Below are 13,813 nucleotides of genomic sequence, written 5' to 3' on the forward strand. Positions count from 1 at the left end.
ACATAAAATTTTATTTAAGCCTCACAGGAAAAAAAATTGTTTCTAAATCACTGGTCTTGATTCAGTTTCTCTCTATTTTTGGCAACTAAATATAATGTATAATTTTTAAAATGTTTTACTTCTAAATGATTATGGAATTATTGTAAAATTCAGGCAATAGAAACATTTAAGAAGTTAAAAAATTTCACAGATAACTACCATAAATACATTGGTGTGCATCTTTCTAAGACTTCTAGGCATATATAAGCATGAAAGTACATTGAGAATAAGACAGTAGTAAACCTGGATGTGCAAGTATCTGTATTTCCACAACACAAAACTACCAAACCTACTTGGGTTCTGTTACACATATTCTAACCGCCCCCTCCTTTACGCAATATAGAATTCTTGTAGAGAAAATGCATATAATTTGATGGAAGACAGAGTTTGGACACTCATTGAAAACTCCCTCTATAGACATTGTATTGTGCTTATCTCTCATTCTCCTGACTTTCAATGTCATTCATTTTAACATCCAACTACCCAGAGTCACTATAGTGAGGTCATGGATCTTAGAGGAACATCTCTACCCACTCTTTACTAGATCAGAGGCTAGGAGAATACATCAGATCTGCTGGAACTGGAGTTAGAGTTACGAGCCACCTGGGGTGGGTGCTGGGAACTACTGTGAAAGAGTAGCTAAGAGTAGCCATCTCTCCAGCCATCAGCCTATTTACTGATTGGATAATTATGAATTTGGAGGGCTAGTTTTTGCTGTTCTTTATATATTCTAGATATGAATCCCTGTGTGATGAGTAATTGGGAAAGATTTATTTCTATCCAACAGGCTGTTTTTTCACTATGGTGAATACTTTTCTTGTTGCGAAGCAGCTTTGTAAGTTCACATAATTCCATTTCTCAATTTTTGGGATTATTTACTGTTGAGACTTGGACATTTTGCTAGCACTTCTTCTTATCTTTAAAAAAAAAACTGTGTCTATTGTCCCTCACCAAGAGTTTTATAAATATTTATATAGTCATGTCAGTATTTATGGCATCCTAATGAATACTAAAGAACATCTAAGAAATATTAAAGGGAGTCCATCAAGCAGACTAAAGACAGTACCAGGTAACTATCTAGATCTATACAAGGCAGTGGAGAACATGAGCTCATACAAGGTCAAGTGTGCAGGCAAATATGAAATGTCTATGCATATCACATCTCTTTAAGAAGGATTAATTAAAAAAACCTCAAGTACAATGTCAATAATGTCAGCAAGTGAAAAATGTATGATGAAATTGTACAAGGCTGGAAGAGGCCAGACATAAATTTCTAGATCTATCATTAAAATGTATTGTTGAAGACAAAATTTAAAGGTGTTCTTAAAATATCTTAGACATGCACTAAAGTAATATTTATAGTAGGAAAACAAAAAGTACAAAATTAAATCATGAAAACAATATTTAAATTAAAATCACAGTAGGAAAAAACATTAAAGAAAAAAGTAAGATGGTAGACTTTAACCAAATCAACATTGGTATGAAATATAAAAGGCTTACAGAATGTTAGATTGGTTTAAAGTAACTAAGACTCAAATAGCTTGTTTATAAGAAATCTAAAAAAATAAAGTAAAAAAAAAAGGTTAAAAATTACAAGTCATGATAAAAGATCCATGAACAAAAACCTAGCAACCAATAAAATGGAAGAATGTACTGGTCAATTATTACTTGTTTGAGAGCTGAATTTATGACATCATACTTTTTAGTCTGTGGGCTGGCCAGATCCACCCACCTTCCTTTCCCAAAACTCTTAATTTTGTCCATTCTGGGGTGGCCACTGTTCTAGCTGTGGAGTGTCTCTCAAATGGTTTTGGACAGGAGGAGGCAAACAGCACAGTGCGGCCTATACAGTGAGACCTCTATCTGTCTACTTTCTACTCCAAAAGTTCACTATTATTCACCCTGCAGGAGAGATGCAGCTCCGAGTATCAATTGAGGGAGTTTCTGAGTTTCTGTGGGTCAGTGGTTCCAAAGGTTGATTCAAGCAACAGCATAAGACTTGGGTGTATCAAACTCCAAGTTAATCACTTTAATGTCTTTCTTAGGAACCAACATAGCTTACTTCATATAACTATACTGCTTGGGCCAAGTCTCTTGCTGCCACCCCTTAACGGGGTTATTAGGGAAAGGAAGTAGACCATTAATTAAGAGGGACACATGAGGCTGGCAAAGGTAAGTTAAGAAAACAATAAGAACAAGATTTGTATAAAAATGCCACAAGAAAACCCATTACTTTATATGGTATCTTTAAAAATTAATAAAAGAATATAAAACTTACCCAAATTTAAGATTCAATATTATGTTCTTGGAAAAAGCCTCAAAACATGCTGAGTTAAGTTAATTATGTGTCTCTTAAAAGGATTATCAGACCAATGGAAACGTATTAAAATGAGATTAAACCAGGAAGGTATAGAATCACCTTTTAAACCCTTTATTAAGCATAGGACAAAACATGTAGATAACTGACTAAAACTTGGTTGAAAGAAAAGCAAATGCAACAGCATTGGTTCCTCTGAACTACTCAAGAGTTTCCCTCATCCAGTCCCACTGGGCGACCCACAGACACATTTCACCATCACTCAGAAACAATTGAAAACAACAGACTGTCAACTTATAACACACAACAGAAGAGCAACACTGTTTAATGCTGTGGCTTTCCAAGCAGGGCTATGATTCCTCTTTCAGTTCTTCTGTTTTCTTTTAAAGACTGGAAATTAGCATGCCAAGTATTATGTTTTATTATGACATTTTCAAACAACAACCCTTCCTCCCCCATCTTCTCCCATCTCCTGCCCAGAGGTGCCTTTTCACTTTTATGTCTCTTTACAGCTGTATTTCAAAGTCCACTGTGTGGAAAATGACACCTTCTGTCCTCACCTCCACTGCCTACTTGGTTTCACATGTGTGGAAAAGGGGTGAAGTTTTCTGCTTGGATTATATTTTTAAAAGTTCTTGATTATGCATGATTTCTTCCTTCCTTCTCTCTTATTTATTTTCATATCTTTGGTTGACACTTACAGAGTCCTGAAAGGATGCAGGTCACTAACACATCCTCTCAGAATGTGAGGTTGCTGGCCTGTTCTCTTCTTAGAACTTTTTCACCTGCTATTTTTGTAGTGCAATGCACTTATATTTTGACATATAAAATAAAATGTCAATTATGGGCCAAAAAATGATAGTACATAAGCACATAAGAGTAGGCATGTGTAAGGTATAGTTATATAGAATACAGTACATTTTAATAGAAGTTACATCTTATGTAAGAAAGGTTTTCACATCAGTGCAGTGAAAAGCATGCAAGTATTAGAGTTACTTCACATCTAAATTAGACTAATGTTTAATGCTTGGTAGACTATAAGAGATCAATACATAATTTGTAATTATTAACATCAAAAGAACAGATAATTTTGCTTTTGTATGTATTGTTCTCTATTGCATGTCACAAAAGACAGATGATTATACAAACACATGTATATTTCAATTTGAGAAGAAATGAATAGATTAAAAAATAATTTTGGTATTTTAGATTAATCCAAACTCTTATTTGTAATTCTTTTATGTACCAAATGGAAACACTGATCAACTCTGAGTGGTAAGACTATGGGAGATTTTCATTTATTTTTTATTTATATGAACAAAACTTCCATGATTTGTATTAGAAAAACATTTAATAAATACCATAGAGGACACAGATAGCAGCTATGTGCATGTTTATTATGCTTGAGGTCCCAGGTTCAGTCTGTGAACTATAAGCCATTATAATATATTATATCTAATATTCTTAAATATACTAAAACGTGAACTCCAGCTCCTGGGGATCTGACAACCTCTTCCATTCTACACTGGTGCATGCTTACACACACACACACACACACACACACATGGCAGACACACAGCTCAGACATATGGACACACACATGAATAATGAAATAAATAGAATAAATCTAATGAGGCAAGCCCTTACATAGTTAGAGTAGCAGCTGGTTATTAGGACACCAAGCTTACATTATAGGGTGGCAACTTTTGGAAATGGTCTGTTATCTGCAGGAAACATACAGTAGTAGGAGTTGAAGTCCAGTTACCAACAGATATCATTTAATTGACTATACCTATGTATTGAAGCCTCCCTAAATATTACATGACTAGGTTCAGACACCATCTGAGTTATTACATGTGGACTGTGAAGGTGGGAAGCTCTTCCGATAGTCTTTCTGAGACCCTCCATCTGCTTTAATGTACCTCGTTACTTGGTTTACTATTTGTAATTTTTGAACAGAAACTGGAGCAGCTTACAGCTAGGACTTATGATAGTAGTCTGAAGTGAGAGTAGTCTTGGAGAACTGAATCATGACAAATGCAGAGTCTGACACTATTGGTGGGTAGTTAGTCTTGTAGTCTGAACTGTTATAAAGAAAACAGGCCGGAGGATCAGATAAATGTAACTTGCTAATACTTTGACAGGCAAATTTGCATCTCAGTTCTACAAAGAAATAAGAAATTGACCTTTAGTTTCTCTCTGGCTATAAAATGATTCCATTTGATTTTTTTTTTTTTTTGGGAGGGGAGGGGGAGGATTATAAGGTATCTAGAGAAGGTTAAGTGAACACACTTATGCTGTTTTCACATCTTTTAACAGATGTAAAATGATTAATATTCATGCCTTTATTCACTTCTTTATGGAAACTTGGGATTCAAGGGCATCCCTTCCCTCTGAGGACAGGTGGACCAGCTTACTAGGATCAGGGAAGGAGCTAGGAAAGACTGGATACCAAACCTTCTACCCAAGCATCTGAGACAGACAAATAATAAAAACAAAATGGTAGCCTGATATTTGAAGGCCTTCCTGGAAAGATGTAGAATTTATTTTTCCATGTAGATTAAAAATGGCTCTTGGCAGATCCTGCATGTTCTTCCATAGGTATTAGCTAGGGGAGCCTGTATGGACCTTTCCTCCAAGAACCTTTCTCTACCTCAAGATCTAGACTAGGCTTCACATGCAGTGCCCCAGCATACTCTAGTCACCCTGAAAGTGTCTCTATCAATTTCCAAGCTTCCACCAGGACACTCCATCCCTACCCTCAACCCACAGGCCCCTCCAATGACAAATTCAACTTCTAGAATTAGCAAGATCTACATCTCACACTCCAGACTTGGACCAAGATATACATTCTGTACACCATCCCAGTCCCATGCATCCATCAGACTTTATTTTACCCAGTCATATCCAACCTCTAGGTCCAACCTGACATACATATCCTGTATTCTGCCTCAATCTACTCTCTCTAAATCAGACACAGAATAAAAGAAGCACATATATCCAGATCTCATTGCAAAAATACAGACAAGAAGAAAGATAAAGACAGTATTTACTCCCCAAATCCACCAGTCCTGCAGAAATATCTGATGACAATTACCTGGATGAGGCCCATGACACAGAATTTAAAAGAACATTCATGAATTTTAACAAAAAATTCAAATTCAAAGAAGACACACAGAAACAGCTCAATGAAATTAAAGAGAGAGAGCTTAGACTAAATGCCTGAATGATACCCAAGAAAACACAAGCATAAAGCTGAAGGCCATGATGAAGACAGGACTTAGGAACAGGATCCATCAAGAGAAGCATAGAAGAGGAGTCATCTGAAATGAAGATGCCACTGAAAGACCCAATGGCCCAACTAGGCAACTCAAAGGAAAACCTTGCGAGTAAAACGAATCAAGCAGAAGACAGAATATCACAGTTTGAAGAAAAGTAGGAGTTAGACAAAATAAACCAGGGATATGGAAAACTTTAAGCACACTGGAAAGAAAAACATACAGGAAATGTAACACACCATGAGAAGACCAAACCTTTGAATTACAGGGGTTGTTGGTAAGGGAGATCTATCAAAGGCATAGGCTGGATCTTCAACAAGGTCACAGAAAACAACTTCCTCAAACTAAGGAAAGACACAACCAGACATATATAAGAAGCACACAGAGCACCAAACAGACAAGACCAGAAATGAACATCTCCACAGCATATCATAGTTAAAACACTAAGCATACATAATAAAGTGTATTGAAAGCTTCAAGAGAAAAAATAAGTCATTTATAAAGGAAAATCCATTAGATCCTGCTGATTTTTCAATGGAAACTTTGATAGAAAGCTGAAAATGTATTTGTAAGAAGGGGTCAAGTGTCAGCTGTAGTAGGCAGAGAAACTTGGCAGCTTTGGCCACATTATTCTGGATTTAGCATCAAGGATACAAGGAAGGGGTTGTGGAATCTTCCTTCCAAGCTGAGGAGACTGTTGAGGCTGCGTCCATGCCAAGGGTGTGTGTCTGTGCATGGAGGCCCAGAGAGGTCACTGTGTGAAGCTGTGAAGGTAAAGCCTAGATGGTGTTGGAGACTCCAAGATGCTGGTGATGGAGGGGTCATGGGATACTTGGTGAGGAAAGCTGTAGATCTGGTCTGGACTTAGCCTGAGAGAGAAGTGTGTTGTAGTCAACAAAGCTGAAAGGAATTGGAGATCTGAGGAGTGCTTTGATGTCAGACATGAGATGCAGAGTTTGGCCTTTGCTAAGTATTTTTTGATCTTGTTTTGATCCAGTGTTTCCTACTATGATCCTTTCTTCCCTTTTAGATTGGCAATGTATATTCTGTGTCATTGTATGTTTCAAGTATGGGATCTGCTTTTTGAGTTCGATTTTATAGGGTTTTATTGTTAAGAGATTTCCTTGGGTCTCAGAAGAGACTTTAGACTTTAAGCAGTCTTGAGACTGAAAGACTGAAGATCTTTAAAGTTCAATTGAATACACTTTTTTCTTTTTTTTTTTTTTGCACTATGATATGGCTACAAGCCTATGGATTCCAGGGAGGGGAATGTGCTAGTTTGAATAAAAATGGGTCCTCAAGGCTCATATATTTGAATACTGAATCATCAGGAGTGGCACTACTTAGAAGTATTAGGAAGCGTGTCCTTGTTGGGGTAGGGGTGTTCTTGTTGGAGGAAGTGTGCCACAGATTTGAGATTTCAAGAGCCCAAGCCAAGCCCAGTAGCGTCCTCTTCCTGCTGCTAGCAGATCTAGATGTAGATCTCAGATACTTCCCCAGCACCAAGTCTGCCTGTGTGTTGCCATGATCCCCACCATGACAATAATGGACTAAACCTCTGAAACTGTAAGCAAACCCCAACTAAATGCTTTAGTTTCTAAGAGTGTCTCTTCACAACAACAGAACAGTGATTAAGACATTACTCAATGCAAGCAGAAGGCACTACAGAATTGATAAATAATTTAATAAACTTAAAATAGAAAATGTAAACTATACAAATTTAACAAAGCTTATTATTTTGAGCATATCCATAAAACAGGAACACAGGAATTGCTACTAACAAGTGAAAAACAGGATTATAACTATATATCTTACAAACATTTAAATAATAAACAGGAGATACTAAGAACTGATGTACATGTATAAACTGATGTTAGACAATATTACCCAGTTCTGCAAAAGTGTAAGAAACAAAGATTCTTCCAAAGTGAATTCGCTAATGCATCCAAGGTCATCCTTTTGCTACTATTATGTTGCTGTGATAAATCACCATGACAAAAGGCAACTGGAGGAAAAAAGAGTTGGTTTTGGCATATGGTTTTAGAGGGTTAACATCAAACCATGGGAGGGAGGCATAGTAGGAGGAATAGGAAATTAAGTTCATGTTCTCAGCAGGGAGAAAGGGGAGAGAAAGAAGGAGGGGGGAGATGGGACAAGGAGAGAGAGGGAAATGGAGAAGGAGAGGGAGGGAGGGGGAGGAAAGGAGAGAGAGAGAGAACTGAAAGTGATAAAATACCCACCAAAGCCCACCTCCAAGGATATACATATCTCAGCAAGGCTGCATAACCTAAGCCTCCATCTATGGACCTGTGACACTAGCAAACAAGCTTAGTGCTGTGAAACAACACCAATTTGTCTTACTACAATGTAGGAGGTCCACAGATGGAGTATGTATTTCCTAAGAAATGTTGAAGCTTCTGTTATAATCTGAGCCCTATACATATAGTGTAGGTGAAACTTGGCTTTTTCAGCTGGTAATATTTGGATGATGTGATTTCAGCTAATAAAATGAACTGATAATTTGGGGCATGTGGAGGTTTGGATGAAATCGGCCCCCATAGACTCAGGGAATGGCACTATTAGGAGGTGTGGCCTTGTTGGAGGATGTGTGTCACTATGGGTGGGCTTTGAGGTTTTAGAAGTTCAAGCCAAGAAGTCTTTCTTCCTTCTGCCTGCTAATCCACATATAAAACCCTTGGTTCCTTCTCTAGCACCCTGTCTGTATGCTGCCAGGCTTCCTGCCACAAAGATAATGAATGAACCCTTTGAATCTGTAAGCCAGCCCAAATTAAATGTTCTTCATTATAAAAGTTGTCATGGCCATCGTGCAGAAATTAAGAAAAATATTTTTTTGAGACCGGGTCTCACTCTATAGCCCAGGTTGCCTTTGAACTCATAATTCTCTTACCTCACCATCCCAAATGCTGAGATTTGAGGTGTATGCCGTTCTACTCAGAAAGTAGGTATACTTCACAGACAGGATAAGTACTGATCTTTTGGAAGCCAGAGGGTGGTTCTAGTAGCCTAAAAAATGTTTCCTCATAGATGACCATAGGAATCCTCATGAAGTAAAGTAGGTCAATAGGGGAGGGGCTGGGAGTGAGGAAGAAAGGGAAGACAGAGAGAGACAGAGAACAGAGGGTGGATGGAGTGCAAAGCAAGGGGTAAGCAGCGTCATAAAGACTGATGATTACTTTCTGTATCAATATGACAGGGCCATAGAGTACCCAGACATTTAGTGAAACTTTGCTCTGGGTATATCTCTGTGAGTGTTTCTGGATAAGGTCCATGTCTGGCATATCCAGACATTGAAGAAAATATGTTTTATCAATTAAAAAAAGCCAAACAGGACAAAACGTGTAAATGGGATGCCCTGCCCTCCTGCTTGATTCTTTTTTTTTTTTTTTTGGCTTCAAATTTGAGTTGATACTTTGATTCTTCAGGGTTCTAGAGCCGATGGGACTTTGAAATAGAACTCACAATGACACTGTCCTTTGGACCTGACTGTCTTGGATCTCTGCCTTGCTGACTCTAGGTCTTAGAGATGTGGAGTGTTGACAGTATAGTGTTGGTCCTTGCAGTGTCATCTACTTTACTCTTCCTGTAGTTTTTGTTTTCGGAAAGTCTCTTACCAAGACGTTATGTTTTGAACATAAAAGGAAGGATGCAAATCAGGAAATGGCAACCTCAAGGGATTTGAGGGGCTTATAACCTCCTGGGAAACCATTATTGTATTTATTTCAGTGAAAGTCATTCTGGATCTCTGAGCTTCCTGAATTGTAAAAGAATAAATACACACTCTAAAAAGATACTCTATTCTTAGCAACTTGTGACTATGGCATTAGGAAACAAATACATAATTTGATGTTATCCTACATAGTGAACTACAATAAAAGGTCACTTATTTTATGATTCCATTTACTTCAAATAGGCAAGTATATAGAGACAGTTAGTTTTGGGGGGGGACGACGACTGGGTCCTGCTATTTAAAAAATAAGGGCTTAAGGAATAGAATGTTCTTTTGTGGGTAATAGGTAAGTCTTACAACTAAATAAGGGATGGATGCAAATTTATAAATGTGACAAAGACAACAATATGTATTCACTGATAAGTGGATATTAGCCCAAAACTTAGGATACCCAAGATATAAGATACAATTTGCTAAACGCATGAAACTCAAGAAGAATGAAGACCGAAGTGTGGACACTGTGCCCTTCTTAGAATTGGGAAAAAAACACCCATGGAAGGAGTTACAGAGACAAAGTTTGGAGTTGTGACGAAAGGATGGACCATCTAGAGACTGCCATATCCAGGGATCCATCCCATAACCAGCTTCCAAACGCTGACACCATTGCATACACTAGCAAGATCTTGCTGAAAGGACCCAGATATAGCTGTCTCTTGTGAGACTATGCTGGGCCTAGCAAACACAGAAGTAGATGCTCACAGTCAGCTATTGGATGGATCACAGGGCTTCCAATGGAGGAGCTAGAGAAAGTAGCCAAGGAGCTAAAGGGATCTGCAACCCTATAGGTGGAACAACATTATGATCTAAGCAGTACCCCGGAGCTCTTGACTCTAGCTGCATATGTATCAAAAGATGGCCTAGTCGGCCATCACTGGAAAGAGAGGCCCATTGGACACACAAACTTTATATGCCCCAGTACAGGGGAACACCAGGGCCAAAAATATGGGAATGGTTGGGTAGGGAAGTGTGGGGGAGGGTATGGGGGACTTTTGGGATAGCATTGGAAATGTAATTGAGGAAAATACGTAATAAAAATATTAAAAATTAAAAAAAATTTGTTGACTATAAAAAATATATAAATGTGACAAAGACCATTAAATTATACACCTCATATTTTCAATGCATGCATTTTATGGTATGTATATCTACATAAATAAAATTGTTAGCCAGGCAGTGGTGGCGCATGCCTTTAATCCCAGCACTCGGGAGGCAGAGGCAGGCGGATTTCTGAGTTTGAGGCCAGCCTGGTCTACAGAGTGAGTTCCAGGGCAACCAGGGCTACACAGAGAAATTCTGTCTCAAAAAACAAAACAAAACAAAAACAAAAACAAAAAACAAAAAGAAAATTGTTAAACAATTATATATTATAAAATATCAATAAACTAGAAAATTATTAAAAGTTATAGTATAAAGAATACTATGTATTTTTCTTTTTTTAAATATTTTTTATTATTACGTATTTTCTTCAATTATATTTAGAATGCTATTCCAAAAGTCCCCCATACCCTCCCCCACACTTCCCTACCCACCCATTCCCATTTTTTGGTCCTGGCGTTCCCCTGTACTGGGCATATAAAGTTTGCGTGTCCAATGGGCCTCTCTTTCCAGTGATGGCCGACATATGCAGCTGAGTCAAGAGCTCCGGGGTACTGGTTAGTTCATAATGTTGTTGTACCTACAGGGTTGCAGATCTCTTTAGCTCCTTGGATACTTTCTCTAGCTCCTCCATTGGGGGCCCTGTGCTCCATCCAATAGCTGACTGTGAGCATCCACTTCTGTGTTTGCTAGGCCCCTGCCTAGTCTCACAAGAGACAGCTATATCAGGGTCCTTTCAGCAAACGCTTGCTAGTGTATGCAATGGTGTCAGAGTTTGGAGGCTGATTTTGGGATGGATCCCAGGATATGGCAGTCTCTAGATGGTCCATCCTTTTGTCTCAGCTCCAAACTTTGTCTCTGTAACTCCTTCCATGGGTGATTGTTACCAATTCTAAGAAGGGGCAAAATGTCCACACTTTGGTCTTCGTTCCTCTTCAGTTTCATGTGTTTTGCAAATTGTATCTTATATCTCGGGTATACTAAGTTTTGGGCTAATATCCACTTATCAGTGAGTACATATCATGTGAGTTCTTTTGTGATTGGGTTACCTCACTCAGGATGATGCCCTCCAGGTCCATCCATTTGCCTAGGAATTTCATAAATTCATTCTTTTTAATAGCTGAGTAGTACTCCATTGTGTAAATGTACCACATTTTTTGTATCCATTCCTTTGTTGAGGGGCATCTGGGTTCTTTCCAGCTTCTGGCTATTATAAATAAGGCTGCTATGAACATAGTGGAGCATGTTTCTTTCTTAGTAGTTGGAACATCTAGTTATGAGTATATATAGCTTACCTAAGCAGATAGTGTGTTATTACATAGTAACCTTAGAAAATACTTTGCTCACACTTGATCACACTTGATTACTGTCATAAATTAGCCAAACCCCTAGTAGTACTTCAGCGCATTCTTCAACTACTTGTTGGTTAAGCCCTAAGTCAATATACTTGCCTTCCCCAGAGTCAACCTCAGGAAAACTATGTGCTCCCTGGAGATTCAAAAAAGGAATGAGTGTGCTATTTTTGATATACATCTTTGAAAAACACCATGTGCTTGATGTAATTCATGGAAGGATAATTTTGTTTCTGAAACTACATAGTAATTATAACATCTCACCAACAAAATTCCCAGGGAAGTATTTCTTACTTGTTGGGAAAGGTGATTTCACTAATGTGTTATTAAATCCAGAAATGGACACACAAGATTCTACAATTTTCTTCAATCATATATGCATTTCAAGGAATCAGTGAAATATTTATCTTGAAGAAATAAAACTATGGAAAATTGTCAAAACCATTATATGTGATAGGAGCTTATTTAGAACCAAAGTTAAAAGTGACCTAAAAGGTCAAGTATTGCTGTCCCATTAAAAAGTGTCAGAAAAACAACAGTAACTATTTTGCCAAATTTCAGATATGTCATACAATGTATTTCTTACAATTTTCTTTATGTACCTTCTGCCAGAGACAATCTGTCTGGGCCTTGGTAAATTTCTTCTGCTGTAGTACAACCATATGTTTTATTCAAAGATAAGTTATTTCTTTTCTTTGTTTCTTTTTTATTTTGAGACAGGGTCTCAAACATGTTAGGTAGCTGGGAACGATCCTGAATACCTGACCCTTTGTCTTCCAAATACTAGTAAGATTAAAGAAATGCGCCAACATACCCGAGTTATTTCTGATTCTTCACAGATCTACTAACATATCAGGTCATCCAAGCCTTTCTAGACCTTCGGCTCCTGTTGGTTAGTTGAGAAAAGGAACATAGCATGCTGCATGAGTGTGAGACCCATGCATTTAAAATGGTGTTCAAGAATGATTTCTGCATGTTTGGCTTCCAAGGAGGGGGAATAACATGAAGATTATGAAGACAGGACAGTTTTTAGGTTGGATTCTCAGGACCACTGTATCTGAGGAAGACTAGGAAGCAGGGTAGGTAGAGGGAACATTCTGACTGTGATTCAGTCTTAATATAGATAGGCTCCAGCTACTCTGCAGGGGCTCTGAATTTGGGTGGCTCCTCAGAGCCCAAGCAGGATGCAAGGCTAGATCCTGCACTGACTAGGTGCAGAGATGTTCCCAGACAATGTTAGTATATGAGTGCTGGCAGATGGGCACGTTCTTATAGGTTTTGATACTATGTTCTGGGTAGCCCCTCACTCACTAGACTGCTTATGTACTATTTGTAGGGTATAGAACAAAGATACCTTGTTTGGTTTCATTCTTACAATCTTATGAGGTACAGAATATTATTTCTGTTGTGCTTATGAGGCTACTATGGCTGTGAGACATTAAAATTTTTCACAAATAATGTGATTGGCTTTCAACACCTATGTTCTATTACCTTAAAATTTCATAGAGTTGCCTTCAGTGAATGCTTATCAACTATACACAGTTGTTCAAAAGTGTGGGCCAGAAAGATTGTAAGAGTCAGTGGGAATGGAAGACACTAAGGAAACGAGGCCTTCTAAACACAACAGGACTGACACACATCTGACCACAGAGACTGTGGCAGCATGCAGAGATCTAAGGTGAGTTCCAGTGTTGAAAGAGAAGTAGACACAAAACCCTATCCTTAGCCTAGACATCATCTCCAAATTATAACTGCTCACAAAGTAAAAGTTGTTTTTCTCCAATGGAGTCTCACTAGGTATACAAAGAAGATTTAAGAGCAAACCCCATTTTTTTTGGTATCATAATGTGTTATCTGCGCTTCCTTTCCTTTCCTTTCCTTTCCTTTCCTTTCCTTTCCTTTCCTTTCCTTTCCTTTCCTTTCCTTTCCTTTCCTTTCCTTTCCTATTCTTCCTTTTAGCCTATGTATCTTTTGCTTATATTTA

General features: G+C 38.0%; 1 protein-coding gene and 1 long non-coding RNA gene across 2 annotated transcripts in view; one reads left to right on the top strand and one right to left on the bottom strand.

The window, feature by feature from the left end:
- Positions 1-13,813, bottom strand: part of Itfg1 (integrin alpha FG-GAP repeat containing 1) — a 123,393-nt gene that overhangs the window by 23,612 nt on the left and 85,968 nt on the right. The window lies entirely within an intron of this gene.
- Positions 1-13,813, top strand: part of Gm39214 — a 40,058-nt gene that overhangs the window by 14,770 nt on the left and 11,475 nt on the right. Inside the window, exon 3 of the long non-coding RNA XR_879039.3 lies at positions 13,336-13,507. This is a non-coding gene — a long non-coding RNA (predicted gene, 39214). The remainder of the gene's footprint in view (positions 1-13,335; positions 13,508-13,813) is intronic.

This window comes from Mus musculus, chromosome 8 (assembly GCF_000001635.26).
Source record: "Mus musculus strain C57BL/6J chromosome 8, GRCm38.p6 C57BL/6J".
Classification (NCBI taxonomy): domain Eukaryota; kingdom Metazoa; phylum Chordata; class Mammalia; order Rodentia; family Muridae; genus Mus; species Mus musculus.